Source organism: Myotis lucifugus, unplaced genomic scaffold (assembly GCF_000147115.1).
Source record: "Myotis lucifugus unplaced genomic scaffold, Myoluc2.0 scaffold_41, whole genome shotgun sequence".
Lineage (NCBI taxonomy): Eukaryota > Metazoa > Chordata > Mammalia > Chiroptera > Vespertilionidae > Myotis > Myotis lucifugus.
Genome location: NW_005871089.1, coordinates 7,195,156 through 7,210,423, shown reverse-complemented (window position 1 = coordinate 7,210,423; position 15,268 = coordinate 7,195,156). Strand labels below are relative to the sequence as shown.

At 52.6% G+C, this 15,268-nt stretch overlaps 1 protein-coding gene across 4 annotated transcripts in view; it reads right to left on the bottom strand.

Moving 5' to 3' along the window:
• LINGO1 (leucine rich repeat and Ig domain containing 1) overlaps positions 1–15,268 on the bottom strand; it is a 325,103-nt gene that overhangs the window by 18,254 nt on the left and 291,581 nt on the right. The window contains exon 1 of one of the 4 annotated variants that reach the window (XM_006087916.3): positions 80–325. The exons of the other annotated variants lie outside the window; for them this stretch is intronic. The gene's annotated coding sequence lies outside the window, so the exon portion shown is untranslated. Of the gene's footprint in view, positions 1–79; positions 326–15,268 lie in introns of those variants that run through there. 4 annotated transcript variants of the gene reach the window in all.

The following is a 15,268-nucleotide window of genomic DNA, read 5'->3' as shown; positions in this document are numbered from 1 at the left end:
ACGGGGAGGCAGGAGGCCGTGGATCCGGTGGACAGAGGGGCATTGCGCGCTCAGGACGTGCTATACGGGCTCCACGAACCTGGTTCTGCGTCCAGAGCCGGCCTGGCGACGCCGCTGCCTCTGCCGCTGGGGCCGGGATGGAGGCCGCGAGCGCTCCGCAGCGGGGCTGGGGCCAGGGCTGAGGCCCTCGGGCAGCGGCCGCGCATGCTGCTCGGAGCCCCCCTTAGGAGAGGCACGGAAGCGGCGCGGGTGGGGACTCCGCACGCTCCGGGCCGGGACCCGCCGCCGCCTGCCCGCTCCCGCACCCACTCCCGCGCAGGCTCCGCCCGGGCCCGGGGCCGCTCTCTGCCGCGGCGTGGGGAGGGAACGCGAGGAGCGAGCTTGGGAGGGAGGGGGTCCAAGAGAGGGAGGCAGCGTGTGAGCGGCAGGAGCCAGGCGGGGGAGGAGAAGGCGCGGCCGCACCACCAAGGAAGGGGGAGGTGAGGTGGGGGCCTCGTCTCCTTTTCGCGAAGGGGGCGGGAGCGAGCTGCGCCCCAGCGCTGCTCTGCACCCATAGAACGGCGAAACTGGCCAGGGGCGCGCCCGCCTCTCATGGGAGCCGGCGCCCGGGTGTCCAGCCTTGCACATGGCGCGCCCCTCCGAGTCCGGGCTCAGGGCCAATCACTGGCCAACGTGACCCTCCCTCTTGTGTGCGCTCACCCTCTTGTGTGGCCGTGTACGTGTGCATGTGAACCTGAGTGACATGTAGAGTCACTGCACACTGCCGTGTGAACGGACACACGTACGTAAAGGGGCAAAGCTCCCCACCCAGTCAGGGTGGTTTGGTCCAGAATCTCTGTCCTGCGCCTTCCCCCCTCTTCTCGGAAATGTCTGCGAGTCGCTGGAAGGCCCACAGGCTGGTGTCCTAGGGGGTCAGGGGGAAGCCCCAGGGGACTGCGAGGAAGGCGCGCTGGCTTAGTGGCTTTAACCCAAACCAGATCTTGCTCCCTCCTCCCCTTTGCAGCCCATTCCCGCCCAGCCTGGTTTCCTGTCCAGCAGAGGGCAGCAGGCCACTCTGGCCACAGATACTGCACCCAGCGACTAGGAGAGGGCAGCATAGAGCTTCCGTCTGGGCTTGGTGGGCCCTCTTCTCGTACCCTTGCAAAGATCCAGGAAGTCCTGGGCTGGGGCCACATACTCCGATGGGACCAAGGAATGGAACCTCTCCTCAGACATCCAGATCCTCCTTGACCAGCAGATACAGATAATTGGCTGGCAGGGGTGTCCTGGTAAATAGAGCATGCTTAGTGGGCTAAGACCCTTGGGACCTCACCTCCTTCCACTGTACATTCCCTTTCATCTCCTTGAAGCCAGCACTTTAACACTAAGCTAGTTTGATTAGGATAACTACTAATGCTGATACTCGCCCCTTCTCCACAGTTGGGAGTGCATTCCTTTATCACACTAGTGCTCCTGACACCTTGGGCCCACAGGAGTAGGGGTTATGACAGGCAGAGAAGCTGAGGCTGGGTGGAGGAGACTGGCCCAAGGCCTCTCAGGCTTCAGACAGACCCCGAGATCCTGTTCCCAGTGCCTCTACCCACCCCCTCCCATGGAGCATGCCTGACATTCGTTGCAGATAACCTGGCTGGCACAGTGAGGCCACCAGTCTCGCCCCCATCCCCAGCACAATCTTGCTTCTCCACTGTTCAGCCTCATACACGCAGCCCAAAAGTGTTGCACAGACCTTTTGTTCCAGCTATACAGATTCTGCATACCTCTCAGTCTCACTGCCACACCACAGCTAGGGATAGTCTTGCCTGGAGAACCATCTCCTGTCTTCCATGTCTGTGTCCATCCTCATCCTAGGTTTGGCTGGAGCCCCCCTCCTAGCAGAAGCCGATGCTGTGCTGCTGTGCCCTCTGCATTCACCCTCCAACAATCCTGGGAGGAGATGCTGTTCCCCTGTGACAGAGTCAAGGAATCCCAAGCTCAGAGAGATTACTGACTTGCCTGTGGTCACACAGCTGGTAATACGCCTGGAAAGAGAATTTGAATCGCCTTCCGGGCTGAGAAAACCAGTAGGCGGCAGGCTTGGCTGAGGGAACTTATATGTGGGAGGGGAAGAGAACTGGTACAGGAGTCCTCCTCCCTTCAAGAGCCCAGCGAAGGCGGCTCCCTGGCCCCTCAACTCTGCTGCCTGAACCCCAACACAGGCTCCTGGCTCCCCCGTCCAGGCTATTTGTGAGTTACCCGTGTGCTCCCAACTCCCGCACCGCCTCCTCCCACCAGCCCAGCAAGAATAGACACGCTCATGCTCCAGCATGAAGGCCCCACTAGACGTGAGCGAGAGCAGACCTGCAGGGGCTGGGAGCAGGGAGGGAAGGCGACGGCGGGGGCTATTCCTGGTGTGGCGTCTGACTCTGGAACAGCACAGCCTGGCCTGTCTCCACCCCCGACTCACCTGCTCCCTGCCTCATTATCTCATCAGAGAAGTGGGAGCGTGCCTAATGTCCCCCAGCTAGCCCCCAGATGCTGCCTGAGGAAGTTGGCATCCAGGGTAGGGTTCTCTGGGGCCCAAAATGACCCTTTCAGGGGCGACAGCAGAGCTGTGTCTGGGAGGAATTGCCCTGCAGCCTTAGTTCTACATTGCTAACAGTATCCAAGCCATTTCCCTTCCCTGTTTCTTCAAAAGAAATGTCCTGTACCAGCATCCCCGGTCTTATTTCACCAGTGGAAATAATGGGAAGGGGAAGGCTTTAAGGGGAAGAACTTGAAGAAAAGGCCTTTTTGAGGATCCAGCCTGGGCTTGGTGAGAGTGCAGGTTCCTGACCTTGTCATCAGAGACCCCATAAAAGGGAGGCCTGTTACTGGGCTCTCACCCAGTCAGAGCCTCTACATGAGCTGCAGAACAGTCTGGAGAGCGGCCCCCAACCTGTCAGGGGTCCTAGGGCCATGGGGACATATGGGAGTGGCCCAGTCTGGGTCTTCACTGACACAACCAGGGAAAAATACTCAGGAGCTACCATTGAAGGTTCACCCACACCTCCCAGCCTTTGTCCTCACTGGCCCACCTGTTTGGCATGCCCTCTCCCTGTCTCCACCTGTGCTTTGAGACCAAAACTAAGACTGTTCTATTCCTGTCTTCTCTCCCTGGACTGAAATGGCCTCAGAGACAAGGCTCCAGTCTCATCCCTCTCTGTCCTCAGACTAGAAGCTCCCAATGGTAGGCCCAAGACAACATGTTATATGGATGGGCACAGAGCAGATCCTGGCTTTGGAGTGAAAACTCAACAACTCCCAGTCAATCAAGAGCTGATAGCTGTGAGAAAGAGCCAGCCTGCTGCAGTCTGAGCCCTCACAGCAGAGCAGAGAAGCTGGAATGGGTTTGCCAGGAAACTCTGGAGAGGGGACAGGGCCCTCTAACATTTATTCCTCCCCTATAGTAAGCCAGGCTCTGAACTATACTTTATGTACTTCTCACTTCAAGACTGGTACTGCTATCCCCATTGTACAGATGAAAAAAACTGAGGCTCCCAGGGGACTGTTGAGTTGCTCAAGTTCACTCTGTGTGCAAGACGGCCAGCTGGGTTTTGCCTCTGATGTCAGAGCCCAAGCCCTCTTCTCCCCGACTCTGGGGGAGCTGAGGATGCAAGATGAGGATGGGTCCCCCAAGAGCACAGGGAGGAATGGGTGGCACACAGGCCTGTCTGTATGCCTGCTCTGTGCTGGTCCTGCCTCTTGCATCCCAGCAGCTTGTGGGGTTTTATACTAATGATTATTTCTGAAGGCACTTGAAATTAATGACAGCTCTAAAATGGCTGGGGCAAGTGGAGTCACTGCTGAGACCTCTAATTAGCAAGAAAAACAAAGACCAGGAGTCCAGAAGGTGGGTGGGGGCTGGGCAAACAGCATGGGAGGGGGATGGAACAAGAATGGGGGAGTGGGTTGGAGCCAGCATCCAGCTGGAAGTGCCCATGTCCCACTTTATGCTGTAAATTTGATTCTGACCTCTTATTGACTTGCTGTGTGACCAGGAGAGGGTCATTGCCCATCCTGGGGAAAGTTCCCCCAGCTATGCAGTGAGGTGTTGGCTTGGGGGTCTCTAAGCACAGGTCTCTGTGGCCCTGTCTAGACACTGGGGAGAGTGGGATGAGGCCTCCCACAGGGGCTCCTTGAATGACCCTGAATGACATCTGTGGCTTCAGCCTCCTAGGAACTCAGGGTCATTCCTGGACTCCTGGTCTTTGTTTTTCTTGCTAATAAGAGGTCTCAGCAGACTCCAATGCCCCAGCCATTTTAGAGAGGTGCCCAAGGACACAAAGGACAGCCCCTTTTCCAGAAGCCTGTCTAAGCACCAGTCTCCTGCTCTGAGCTGGCCTTGTGTCCTTGAGCACCTCTCCGAGTCTTGGTTCCTCCTCAGTAAGATGGGAATATCGGTAAACCCATTTCACAGGGTTAGTGTTAGGATCTCATTACTTAATATATATCTAGTACTTGATGCTGGGCCTGGCACATAGTAGGTTCTTAATAAATGCAGGTATTTTCGTGGTTATTATACTTACTGTTATGCTTGCTGTCTGCCTCTGAGCCTGTAGGCCCTCCTTATCCCACTTCTAGGAATATATCCCAAGAAACTAGAAACACCAATTAGAAAGGATATATGCACCCCTATGTTCATAGCAGCACAATTCACCGTAGCTAAGATTTGGAAACAGCCTAAGTGCCCATCAGTAGATGAGTGGATTAAAAAACTGTGGTACATCTACACAATGGAATACTACACTGCGGTAAAAAAGAAGGAGTTCTTACCATTTGCAACAGCATGGATAGAACTGGAGAGCATTATGCTAAGTGAAATAAGCCAGTCAGAGAAAGATAAATATCACATGATCTCACTCTTTTATGGAATATAATGAACAACATAAACTGATGAACAAAAACAGATCCAGAGACAGAGAAGCATCGATCAGACCGTCAAACCTCAGAGGGTGGGAGTAAGGGGGAGAGATCAACCAAGGGACTTATATCCAAGCATATAGGCCTAACCAATGGACACAGACAACAGAGGGGGGGGGGGGATGAGGGCATGAGTGGGGGGGGATGGGGGTAATGTGGGGATAAGGACACATATGTAATAACTTAATCAATAAAAAATTAAAAATAAATAAATAAATAAAGGTCCTGGCAGCATTCCCACTAGGAAAGGCCTTGACCGAGTTCTTCATCCTTTGAGGATCAGGAACACCAGGAAGGCAGGGACTAATCTTGTGTTGCCTCCAGTTTCCACAGACAGCCCAGAGTCCTGATTCCAGAGGGTGTGATGTGTACAAATTAAAGTCGACTGAAATCCATTATTCAGAACAGACCAATGGGTTTCTCTGTGGAAGGGGCCAGGATGTGGGGGCCAGGAGTACTCTTAAATCCTCAACTCTCACGTACCCTCATCTCAGGGTCTTGGTCACCCACACCTCCACTGGAAATATCCCAGTATCAGCAACATCTACTTATCTAGAAGCAACATAGGCAGCAGCCTCCACTACTTGGAATCACACTAAGAACCAGGGGAGTCAAAAGGCTCTGGGAGGCCCCAAGGCAGAAGCACTGTAGAGAGACAAGGTCCCAGGGCTGGCCCCTGCTCAGCCTATTCACACACCCCTACTGAGCTGTGCACCTGGTTGCTGCATCCATAGTAGCTGAGAAGCAGGAAATTTGTCTGGGTCCAGGCAGGAAGGGGGCTTGTTAGCCCTTCCATCCAGAAGCCCATCTGGGAAATACCTGACGTTCCTGACTTTGCAGTTAGCTCTTCTTAGAACACAGGGAAGTGTACACTCCATTACACACACATACACACACACACACACACACACCACTGAAATAATTAAATTGAGGGCAAAACAAAAAAGCAAACACAAAAGGCAGTTTGTGTGAAGGGACCACTCCCTGGTCTTTGGGAATCTGGGCTCCAGGCTTGGCAGAAAATCTTCTCCCAAAGGTGTGGGCTCAGCTATCCACATGGCTCATGTCAGGGGGTACTTGCGCTAATGTGTGCAAACAGGCAGCATGATTAGCAAATCCATTTATTAAGTGCTTGTCGTGAGTTCTGTTGTGCAGGAAACTTGTTTATTAACTGAAGTTAGAACCTGTTATTAACTTAAGTCAAAAGCGGTGTGGCAGCTCAGAAGGTCTCCAGCCTCAGGGCCAAGCAGTCTTGAGTTCCAGTCCTGGCTCTATATCTAACCTTGTGACCCTAGGCAAGTCACTTCACCTCTCTGAGCCCTGTAAGAGGCAGCCCCTAAGATGACCCCAGATAGTCCCTGCCGTATGGTATCCTGCCCTCCCCACTACATGTGCAATCTCCTACCCTCAAGTGTGGCCTGGACTAATTGGCTTATTTATGGCAGAAGTAATACCACTTCTGATATGAGGTTACAAAAAGACCGCGGCTTCCATCTTTGGTGCCCTCATTCCGTTACATGCTTGTTCTCTATGACAGAGGCCAATTGCCATGTGAATAGCTGTTCTGTTGAGAAGCCTGCATGGAAAGAAACTGATGTCTCTAACTAACACCTCACAAGGAACCGAGACCTGCCAATAGCCACATGCACAGGCTTGGATGCAGACCTTCCCCAAGTCCAGCCCTGAGATGACTGATACTCTGGCTGACACCTTGACTGCACCTTTGTGAGAGGCCTTGAGCCAGACACACCCAGCTAAGCCTCACCTGACCCAGAAACTCTAAGATAATAAATATTTGTTGTTTTAAGCCACTGAGTTTTGGGGTGATTTGTTACAAAGAAATTGATAACTAATACCTGCTCCATCTGTAAAATGAGCATAAAAATTCCTTTCTCCCAATAGGACTGGGCATTGAGACAATGCAAAGTACCTGCTGCCAGCCTGGGTGAGAAATGACAGAGCAACTAGGTGCTTATCCAGTAGAGTTGAAAAGATACACAACTGTGACCCAACAACTCCCTCCTGGGTATATAACCTGGAGAGATACGCCTATGGAAGCAAGTACAGGAACACTCACTGGGGTGCCATTGTTGGGAGAAGGCATGAACAGAATGTGTCACAATCACACAGTGGAATATTATGCAACACTGAAAACAGATACGCTGGGGTTACCTGCATCAGTGTGGGTTACCCCACAAACACAATGTTGATGAAAACACCCAAGACATGTATAAGATAGTACTATTTACATAAGGTTTAAAAACAAACCCTAGACTGTGTATGGCCACCTACATATATAGGAAAAATATAAAAACATGCATGGGAATGATCAACACCAGTGTTGCCTCTGGGGAGAGAAGAAACAGAGGTAGTAGAGTTGGGCCTATCCCAAACCCTACACTCTGAAGTGTTCACCATGAGCAGGCACAGTAGTTCTCACTCATTTAATTCTTTCAGCAACCACATGGGGTCCATTCAATTATTATATCTTCTTACAGAGGAAGAAATGGAGGCTCAGGGTCTCCAGGGAGATATTCCTGGGCTTTCAAGTCCAGTGGGAGGCCAGGGCTTGATTCCTCAATTTGCCACTAACTAGGAGAGGCCATGTTATCTCCTGGCCTTGGTCTATTCTTCTGTAGAACAGGAGAGACTTGCCCCCTTCTCCCTTCGTAGGTGTAGAATGAGAATCTTGGAAAGTCTGTGTAAATCAATCTGAAATATTTTCAGAGGCCCCCATGAGCCAAGCCTGGAGCAAGCTACATAGTAGGGGAGACTAAAAACAAAAAGGTATAGACAAGAGAAGGTGTGAATTAGAAGATGATTCAATTCAACACAATTCAGTTCAATTTTACCTCGATTCAGTTCACAGACAGACAATGGTTAAGGTTAAAGAATATTGCTTGAGCACCCACAACATAATGGACCCTGTATTTGGTGCTTTTATCATTTATCTCACATAAGCCTCAACCACAACTCAGTAAAGTAGGAACTGTTATTATCCCCATATAACGAATGAGGAAAATAGGATCAGGGAAGGTAAGCTACTTCCCCAGGTCACACAGCAGAGCTGAGATAGTCTCTCCCTCCATCCTACCCTGCCCTCTGTTTTATGCTGGGGGCATAGATGGAGGGCCCAGGCCTTGCTGCACTCTGGGGGCCCCAGCCCAGAGCAAGAAGGTCTGGTGGAGTTGGGAGGAAATGGAGATGTGTGTGGCTGCAGTAGTCAGGAAAGGTTTCCTGGAAGAGGGGGTGGGACCAGGGCTTCAGTGGGCTCACTAGTGGTGAAGCAGGTGGAGGCATCCCTCCATCTACATCTTTCCATTAATTCACTCAACAAACACTACAGCTTTCTCTGTGCCCCAGATAGGCCTGGTCTAGTAGGAAGGTTCAATGCAACATGATCCAGGCTGAGGTGAGGAAAGCGTTGGGAGTCATGCACACACAGGGCAGGCACTGGGGAGTCATGATAGATAACCAGGAGGTAGGAAAGGTGACAATGGCTGAGCTGAAATCCAAAGGGTGAGCAGGAGTCAACCAGCTGTACAGTGGGGCATGGTGCTCTGAGCAGAGAAAACAGCAGGTGCAAAGGCCTGACCCAGAATGGTGGGGAAAGGCAACTGGCCTGAGTGGTTTCAGCTCAGCTGAGGGGGGGTGGGGCTGAGGCTGCCACCCTCTCCCTCTCAGGTAGAGTGTCTGCTTGCTGTGTTCTCTAGCCAGCTAGGTCCCCAGGCCAGCACAGCCCTGTTAGGCAGGCTGCGCTCTCTCCAAAGGGATTAAGAACAGGGGAATTTGAACCATAATAGTGCATGTAATTATGTACAAAAATGAAGGAGAGCTCCTTAATAATTGATGGTGGGAGAAAGTAAATATCAGCAGAGGCTCCCAGCTGCATCACCCCATTCCATCTGGCTGGGACTGAGGGCAGCTGCCTGGTCACTAATATGCCTATAAATTATTGGAATTATAAGATGAACCATACACAACTTGTTAGACAAGTCTAACAAAGGGCAGTCAGTGCCTGGCATTGTATGGACTTGCCCACACCCTCCCAGATTGCAGAGGGAGATAGATGAGGGTTGGGTGTGGAGAGAGGCTGAAATCTGGCTCCTCACTCCCTGCCTGCTCTTCTGACCCACTGTGGAGTCAGGGGGTGGTGGGAGAGAGTGGAGGTCCACAGACATAAAGAGCCAAACCGGGCTGTGAGCTCCCCATCACTGTGGTGTGCAAGCAGCTGCTGGACAGACCTGCCACAGAGGATGCTAGGGGGGCCTGAAGAACTCTGAGGTTCTGCGCAGCCTGATTTGCCGAGGCAGGTTGGGGTCCTGGAAAGAACTGGATACTAGAGCCAGACACAGGTGCACATCCCAGGAAGCCTCTTGCTGGCTGTGTGACCTTGGGCATGTCACCTACCTCTGAGTCGCTTTCCATTCACACTATCTGGGGAGTGTGGAGATGGTCCAGGAGCGAGCATACAGGTATGATATTCCTGGTGCACAGTAGGGCACTCCTTCTCCTTCTCTCATCCACCCCAATCTTACAGGGCTCCGAATTAGATCAGGCCTAATGAGGCTTCCCTCCACCAGGCCCTGTTTATACTTCATTAAAGCCTGAGTCCAGGCTATGAGTAAGAAGGGAGGAGCAGCTGAGGAAGGGAAGGTGTCTGCTGCCAGTGCTTGGCCCACTCTAGGCTCCACCACACACAGGGCACCCCATCCCCAGGGAGCAGAGAAGAAAGATGAAGGCAGGGTTCTAGAGCCAGAGCTACCACCACAGAGAGGCTTTGGGGCGGGGGGGGGGGGGGGGAGTAGGAGTGGTGGCTGGAAATAATGTTATTTTGGCTCCTTGATGGTGGAGAGCTTGAACTCCACTATTTCTCAAATTTGGGGTCTGCAGTCTCTCAGATGCAGCCTGATTTGGGCACTTGGATGTCCCTGGTGTGCTCAGCTCTGGCAAGGGCATAGGGAAGGTGCCCTCACCGCAGCCTGGCCCTAGAAAAGCAGTCAGATCACCCTCCATAACCCTCCCAAGGGCACACAGGGAGCAGGGCTGGGCTCATCACTTGGGCTTTGGGCAGCAGATAGGCTCTTGTCCCCAGTCCCCAAATACCCTCAGGAGAGCATTAGTTCTCTCAGTAGTTTCCTTCTCCCAAAAGAAGGGAATCCTGAAAGTTCTTATCAGCTACACTTTGGGCTTGGGCTCTCCTCCAGGGGTTTTCTCTGCACCCCTTTATCTTATCTTGTGCAGCCTTGGTCTGTCCCACTATGGCCTGTTTTGCAGATACACAGAGAGGCATTGCAGCTGCCCAAGTCAGAGTTGAGGCCTGGAGCCTTGGCCTCCTACCTTTCCCCACACCAGCTGAACTCAGCCCCAGGAGGAGGTGGGGGAGATTATGGCATCACAGTTGGTGCTCAGCATCATGTTGTGACAGCCACTGTGGTGTGGTGTTCCCAGGAGCTCTTTTGCTGCATGAGAACTCTCAGCCATTGGCACGTCCCTGTCTGGCACCTGCCCAGTGGGCTGGGGGCAGCTGGCAGCAGGTGCCTACAGTGATAGCCAGGTAGCCTGGTCTGAGAGGGATGGAGGCATCTTCAAGGGACAACTCCTGGGACTGGGTGCTCATTCTGAGCCCTAAGGACATCTTTGCCCAGGATCACATAGGTCATATGCGGGGAAGTTGAAAGGTGTCTGTCTGGTTTCAAAGTCTGCACCAAACTGAATGGGGGAGCATGCAGAATGTGCCCCCAGCTACTACAAAGAACTTGGCAGGGTGCTTACTTTTGGGGGTGGGCTGGTCAGGTCAGACCACAGCCCCTCATGGCTCTCACTGATCAGCATCAGCCCCACCCTGATAGCCTCTCTCTCTCTCTCTCTCTCTCTCTCTCTCTCTCTCACACACACACACACACACACACACACACACACACACACTCCCCATCTCTCTGGCTGACTCTCCTCTCAGAGGATCAGGGGAGAGAAAGGCAGACCTGACTCTCAGCTAGTGACAGGTGAACCTGACCAGGACCCCTGAGTGATGCTGAGGGCTGAGAAGGAATGGGGCACAGAAAGGCTACCTGGCTGAACCAGGTAGGAGAGCAGGCCCCTGGGGGTAGGACCGGAGGTTATGGCAATCCTCAAAGGCAAGGAAGGTGCCCTTTCCCCCTTATCTAGGTCAGGCCTTTATAAGGACTGCTGGAACCATCAACAATAGGTTGCACCGAGGGAAGAGAGAGGCTCGTGGGATGTGTGGAAGGTGGTACTTAGGGAGGGAATCCCTTGAGTATCTCCAGGGTCTCTTCTGGCTATGTGGCTCTAGATGCCCCATTCCTGCCATTCTTGGGTGTGCCACCCCACCAGTCATAGCCTGAGGGTCAGGGAAGAGGAGGTATAGAAGGTGGCCTTCCCCAAGCTCTATGGGATAGTGTTTACACCCAGAGAGGAGCCACAACTCAGGCCCAGAGATAGTAAGCCAAGGGGAAATCTCAGGTAGGGATGCAAGAAACCAGGGCATCCTTCCTGAGAGTCTGTGCCAGCCCCCAGCAGAATGCTTGGGCTTTTTGCCCTCCTACCTCATCCCCCTCTACTATGGGATTGGATAGGGGGATGATATGTCTGCAAACAGGAAAATGGGTGGGTGTGATGAGTGGGAAAACCTTCTGGAATATGGACGCCTCTGAGCAGAGCACTTGGGCAAGTCCTTTCCCTAATCCCAAAAGTCATGAGGATTACATGACATAATCCATGACCACTGTGGTAGAGTCTAGTTGGTGCAGTAGTGTCTGCTTTGTGTATGTATTAGTTTGTTGTGTTAGTGGTTATTAAAAATACTAGTGGCCTGTGCACAAATTCATGCACATTGAAGGGAAATTAATTAGAAGAAATATTTTAATATCACTATTCACCCTTGCTCTATAATAAAAGTGTCAACCAAATTCACGATCGACAATGACAGATTGAAACACAGGCATGCAATTGGCACCAGCGAGAGCTTAATATGTATCGTGCACGTGCAAGTCAATGTTTAATTTTAAATTGCCAGTGTGCATCATAATTACCAGCTGGTCGGTCAGTCAGATGGTTGGATGGATGGACAGTCGGTCACTTTTATATATATAGAAAATATAATTGTGTTGTGTGGCAGATCTATGGTGAGTGTATCACTGTTAAACAGGAGGTGTCATCTCTGTTGTGTGTGTCAGAGTTAAGCTTCCTGAGCAGGACTTTTCTGCATCTCCCACATTCTCCAAGGCTTCTCGCCACAGTCAGAAAACCCAAGTCCCCTTTTAGGGCTTCCTGGCTGTGCTGGGGAAGAGCAGCACCTGTGGTCTGTATCTGGGCAGTGCCAGCTCTCTCTGTCCCTTCTCTGCCCACGTTACCCTGGAAGCCTGCAACTGGCTACCAGAAGCTGGAGACCAGGTGGATGAGGGGAAGCTCTGGTTCTGGGGGTCCCAAGGGCAGACCTGAGCATCTACCTGCTCCTTCTGGGCCCTCCACCTGCTTGAGGCATTTCTGTTACCTGGGAAATGAGGGTGCTGTTGGTGGAAGTGTGAGTGACACCAGGAGGGCAAGAGAGAACCAGCACATGTACCTGAGATGACAGGAAATGAGCCCAGAGCCAGCCTGAGCTCAGGGCAGGCTAAGCTCTAACTGACTTCTCACTGGCCACTCCTAAAGCTGATGAACACAGCGCTGGGCTGGCTCCCTCAATCCCTCCAGCAACATGTGCAGAAAGGGCTGCTGTGCCCATTTCACAGATGAAAAACTAAAGCTCAGAAAAGGGAGATGACTTGTCCTAGTAAAGCCAGGACCAGTGGCCAGGTCTGGCCCTGGTGACATTCACCGAGTTTTAGGGTTGGATAGAGGACCCCTCTTCACTGGATAAAGGATGTGGCTCAGGCTGGCTGCCCACTGTGGAATGATCTGGAAAGTCTCAGATAATGGGAGGGCCCCCACACTCTCAAACCAAAACATGGGCACAATATACTCAGATGCAGTGTTCATATCACCTGCTGGGGCATGAAAACAAGCCATAAACTCCTGCACTGCCATAATGGCTCATAGGGCAAGTAGGGAGAGGGCCCTGGTGTGCCCTCCAGAAATTTCCTAGTGCACACCCAGACACTCCTCTTCCCAGGACTGGCCTGTCTGGGAGCCTTCATCCTTCCCCAAAGAGAACAGGGTCAAGACCACCCAGTCCCTCTCCAAATCAGGGGCAGAGTTTTCTGGGAGGAGGCGGCCCTGGCCAGCCAGCTTGCAAAGACTTCATACATCACAGCTCATGATGCAGGGGTCAGGGAGGACCCCCAGGGTACACAATGGGTTGGGGAGAATGGGGAGCTGACCTTGAGGCATGCTCCTTCTCACCATCTCTCCCTAGAGCAGCCCAAGCAGCAGGCAGAGGGGTGGACCTCATCACCACTCATCCTTCCAGTGCCCAGCTCTCTCCCCACTCTAAAACTTGGCAGGGCCATTTTCACATTAGTTAACAAGCTAGGGGAGGGGGTTCTTGCACATCTCATGGCTAAGATAAATGCCAGCAATGTCTGAAGTGTGAGAAGCACCATGAACAAATGAAGGCAGGTTGGTCCCTGCAGGCCCTTAGTTACAGGCCTGCGCTCACTTTGTACCCACACATGTTTTACTGGTCCCACTGGAGAGCTGACTCCAGACCCACTTTAGAATGGCTGGCAGCCTTTCCTTAAGCCAGCAGTTAGCTCTGAACTGAAGAACAGAGAAGCAGTTAAACACCTTATTGATAATTCTCCCCTTGTGGTGGACATTAGCCAGCCTCACTCAGGTGTGGAAGAGGAGACAGCCCAGGAGCCTAAGATCCCAAGTGGTTCTCGGACACATACACTGCCTGGGGGTGCCAGGAAACCCCAGAAGAGCCTCAGCCTAGTTGGCAGTCAGGGTGAGTCCAGTGAACGAGTGAGTGTATGAGCTGCCTCAGTTTCCCTATCTACAAATTGGGACAGCACTGCCTATATTACCTGTTTCATGCATGGGCCAGCAACATGAGAAGGGTGGTGAAGGGTCTTCTGCATGAGCCTGGTGGGGGTGTGATTGGGACAGGCATACCTATGGCCTCCATAGTTAACAAGCTGGGGGAAAGGGGTGACTGTATATCTCATGGCTAAGATAAATGCCAGCGACGTCTGAAGTGTGAGAAGCATCATGAACAAATGCTTGTTCCTACTTGTCAGGGGAGTGTGGCCCCACCCAAACACAGCTCCCCCCGCACACCACCACACACCAGCCTGCAGGAAGACCTGGGCAGGCACATGGATACACTGCCCACCATGAGCACGCATGCTAGCACACTCTGGTTCTGTCCCCAGAAGGAATCCTGCTTCCCAGCTCCCTGCTGTCATGGCAACCAAGAGAGCTGACTGGAGTGGGGGCGGAAAGTGGTGAGGGGACCAGGCTGTAGCTCATAATTCATCCAGAGGCCAAGTTTTCCTTTCCTCTTCTTTGTGCCCCAAATGTAGTCACAAATCTATGAGCAGGAGGGGCATGGCAGGAACCTGGGGTTTCTCTACTTCCAAGAGGGCCAGAGTAGAGGCTAACCAGCCCTCCCTCTTGGGAGCAGCTGTGGCAGAGCATAAACACACATTCAGGGCCAGCCCCTGGCCCAGACTCTCCCCCAGCTGAGTCTGCGTGATATTATCCCAAATCCATTCTCACGGCCTGAAATTACAGCATGAGAGATTTCCTCCATGTGCCTCTGAGGCACCTCTGTCTCCATAAGTGACTGAGCTGGAACTAGCTGACAGCCAGGGAGGGCATGCTCATCTAAACTGGGCCCAGAAGGAGGCAGGCCCTGCCACAGACCCGGGGCGGGAAATGTAAATGTCTAACTCCAGGACCTCCTATAATCTAGGCGATAACTTGTTTCACACTCTCAACAACTCTATGAGGAAGGTTCTGTTAGCTTCCCCATTTTACAGATGACAAAACAGAGGCATGGAGAAGCACAGTACCTTACCCAAGATCGTAGAGAAGTAAGTGACAAAGCTGGAACCAGCACCCAGGGTACACTCTAGCTGAAGAGGGTAGAGGCCTGAAGAGGACTTCAGGCTGGGTGGCTATGTGGTCTGGGACTTAGAACTCATTGCTCTAACTGCCTACTTGATAGGCACTGATTCTGAAGCAGGGAAGGCAGTTTCCTTAGTGGCCTCCCTAGTGGGAGTTTAGAGGTAGGTGAGTGGCCTGCTGAGAACCCAAGGCCCCCAGAGGCTCTCAAACCTGGCCCTGCTATGGCACCAAGAGGTGTCCTGCCCCTGACCAAAGGCATGAGGAAGCCAGACCTTAAATGGCCCCAGCCCATTTGCCA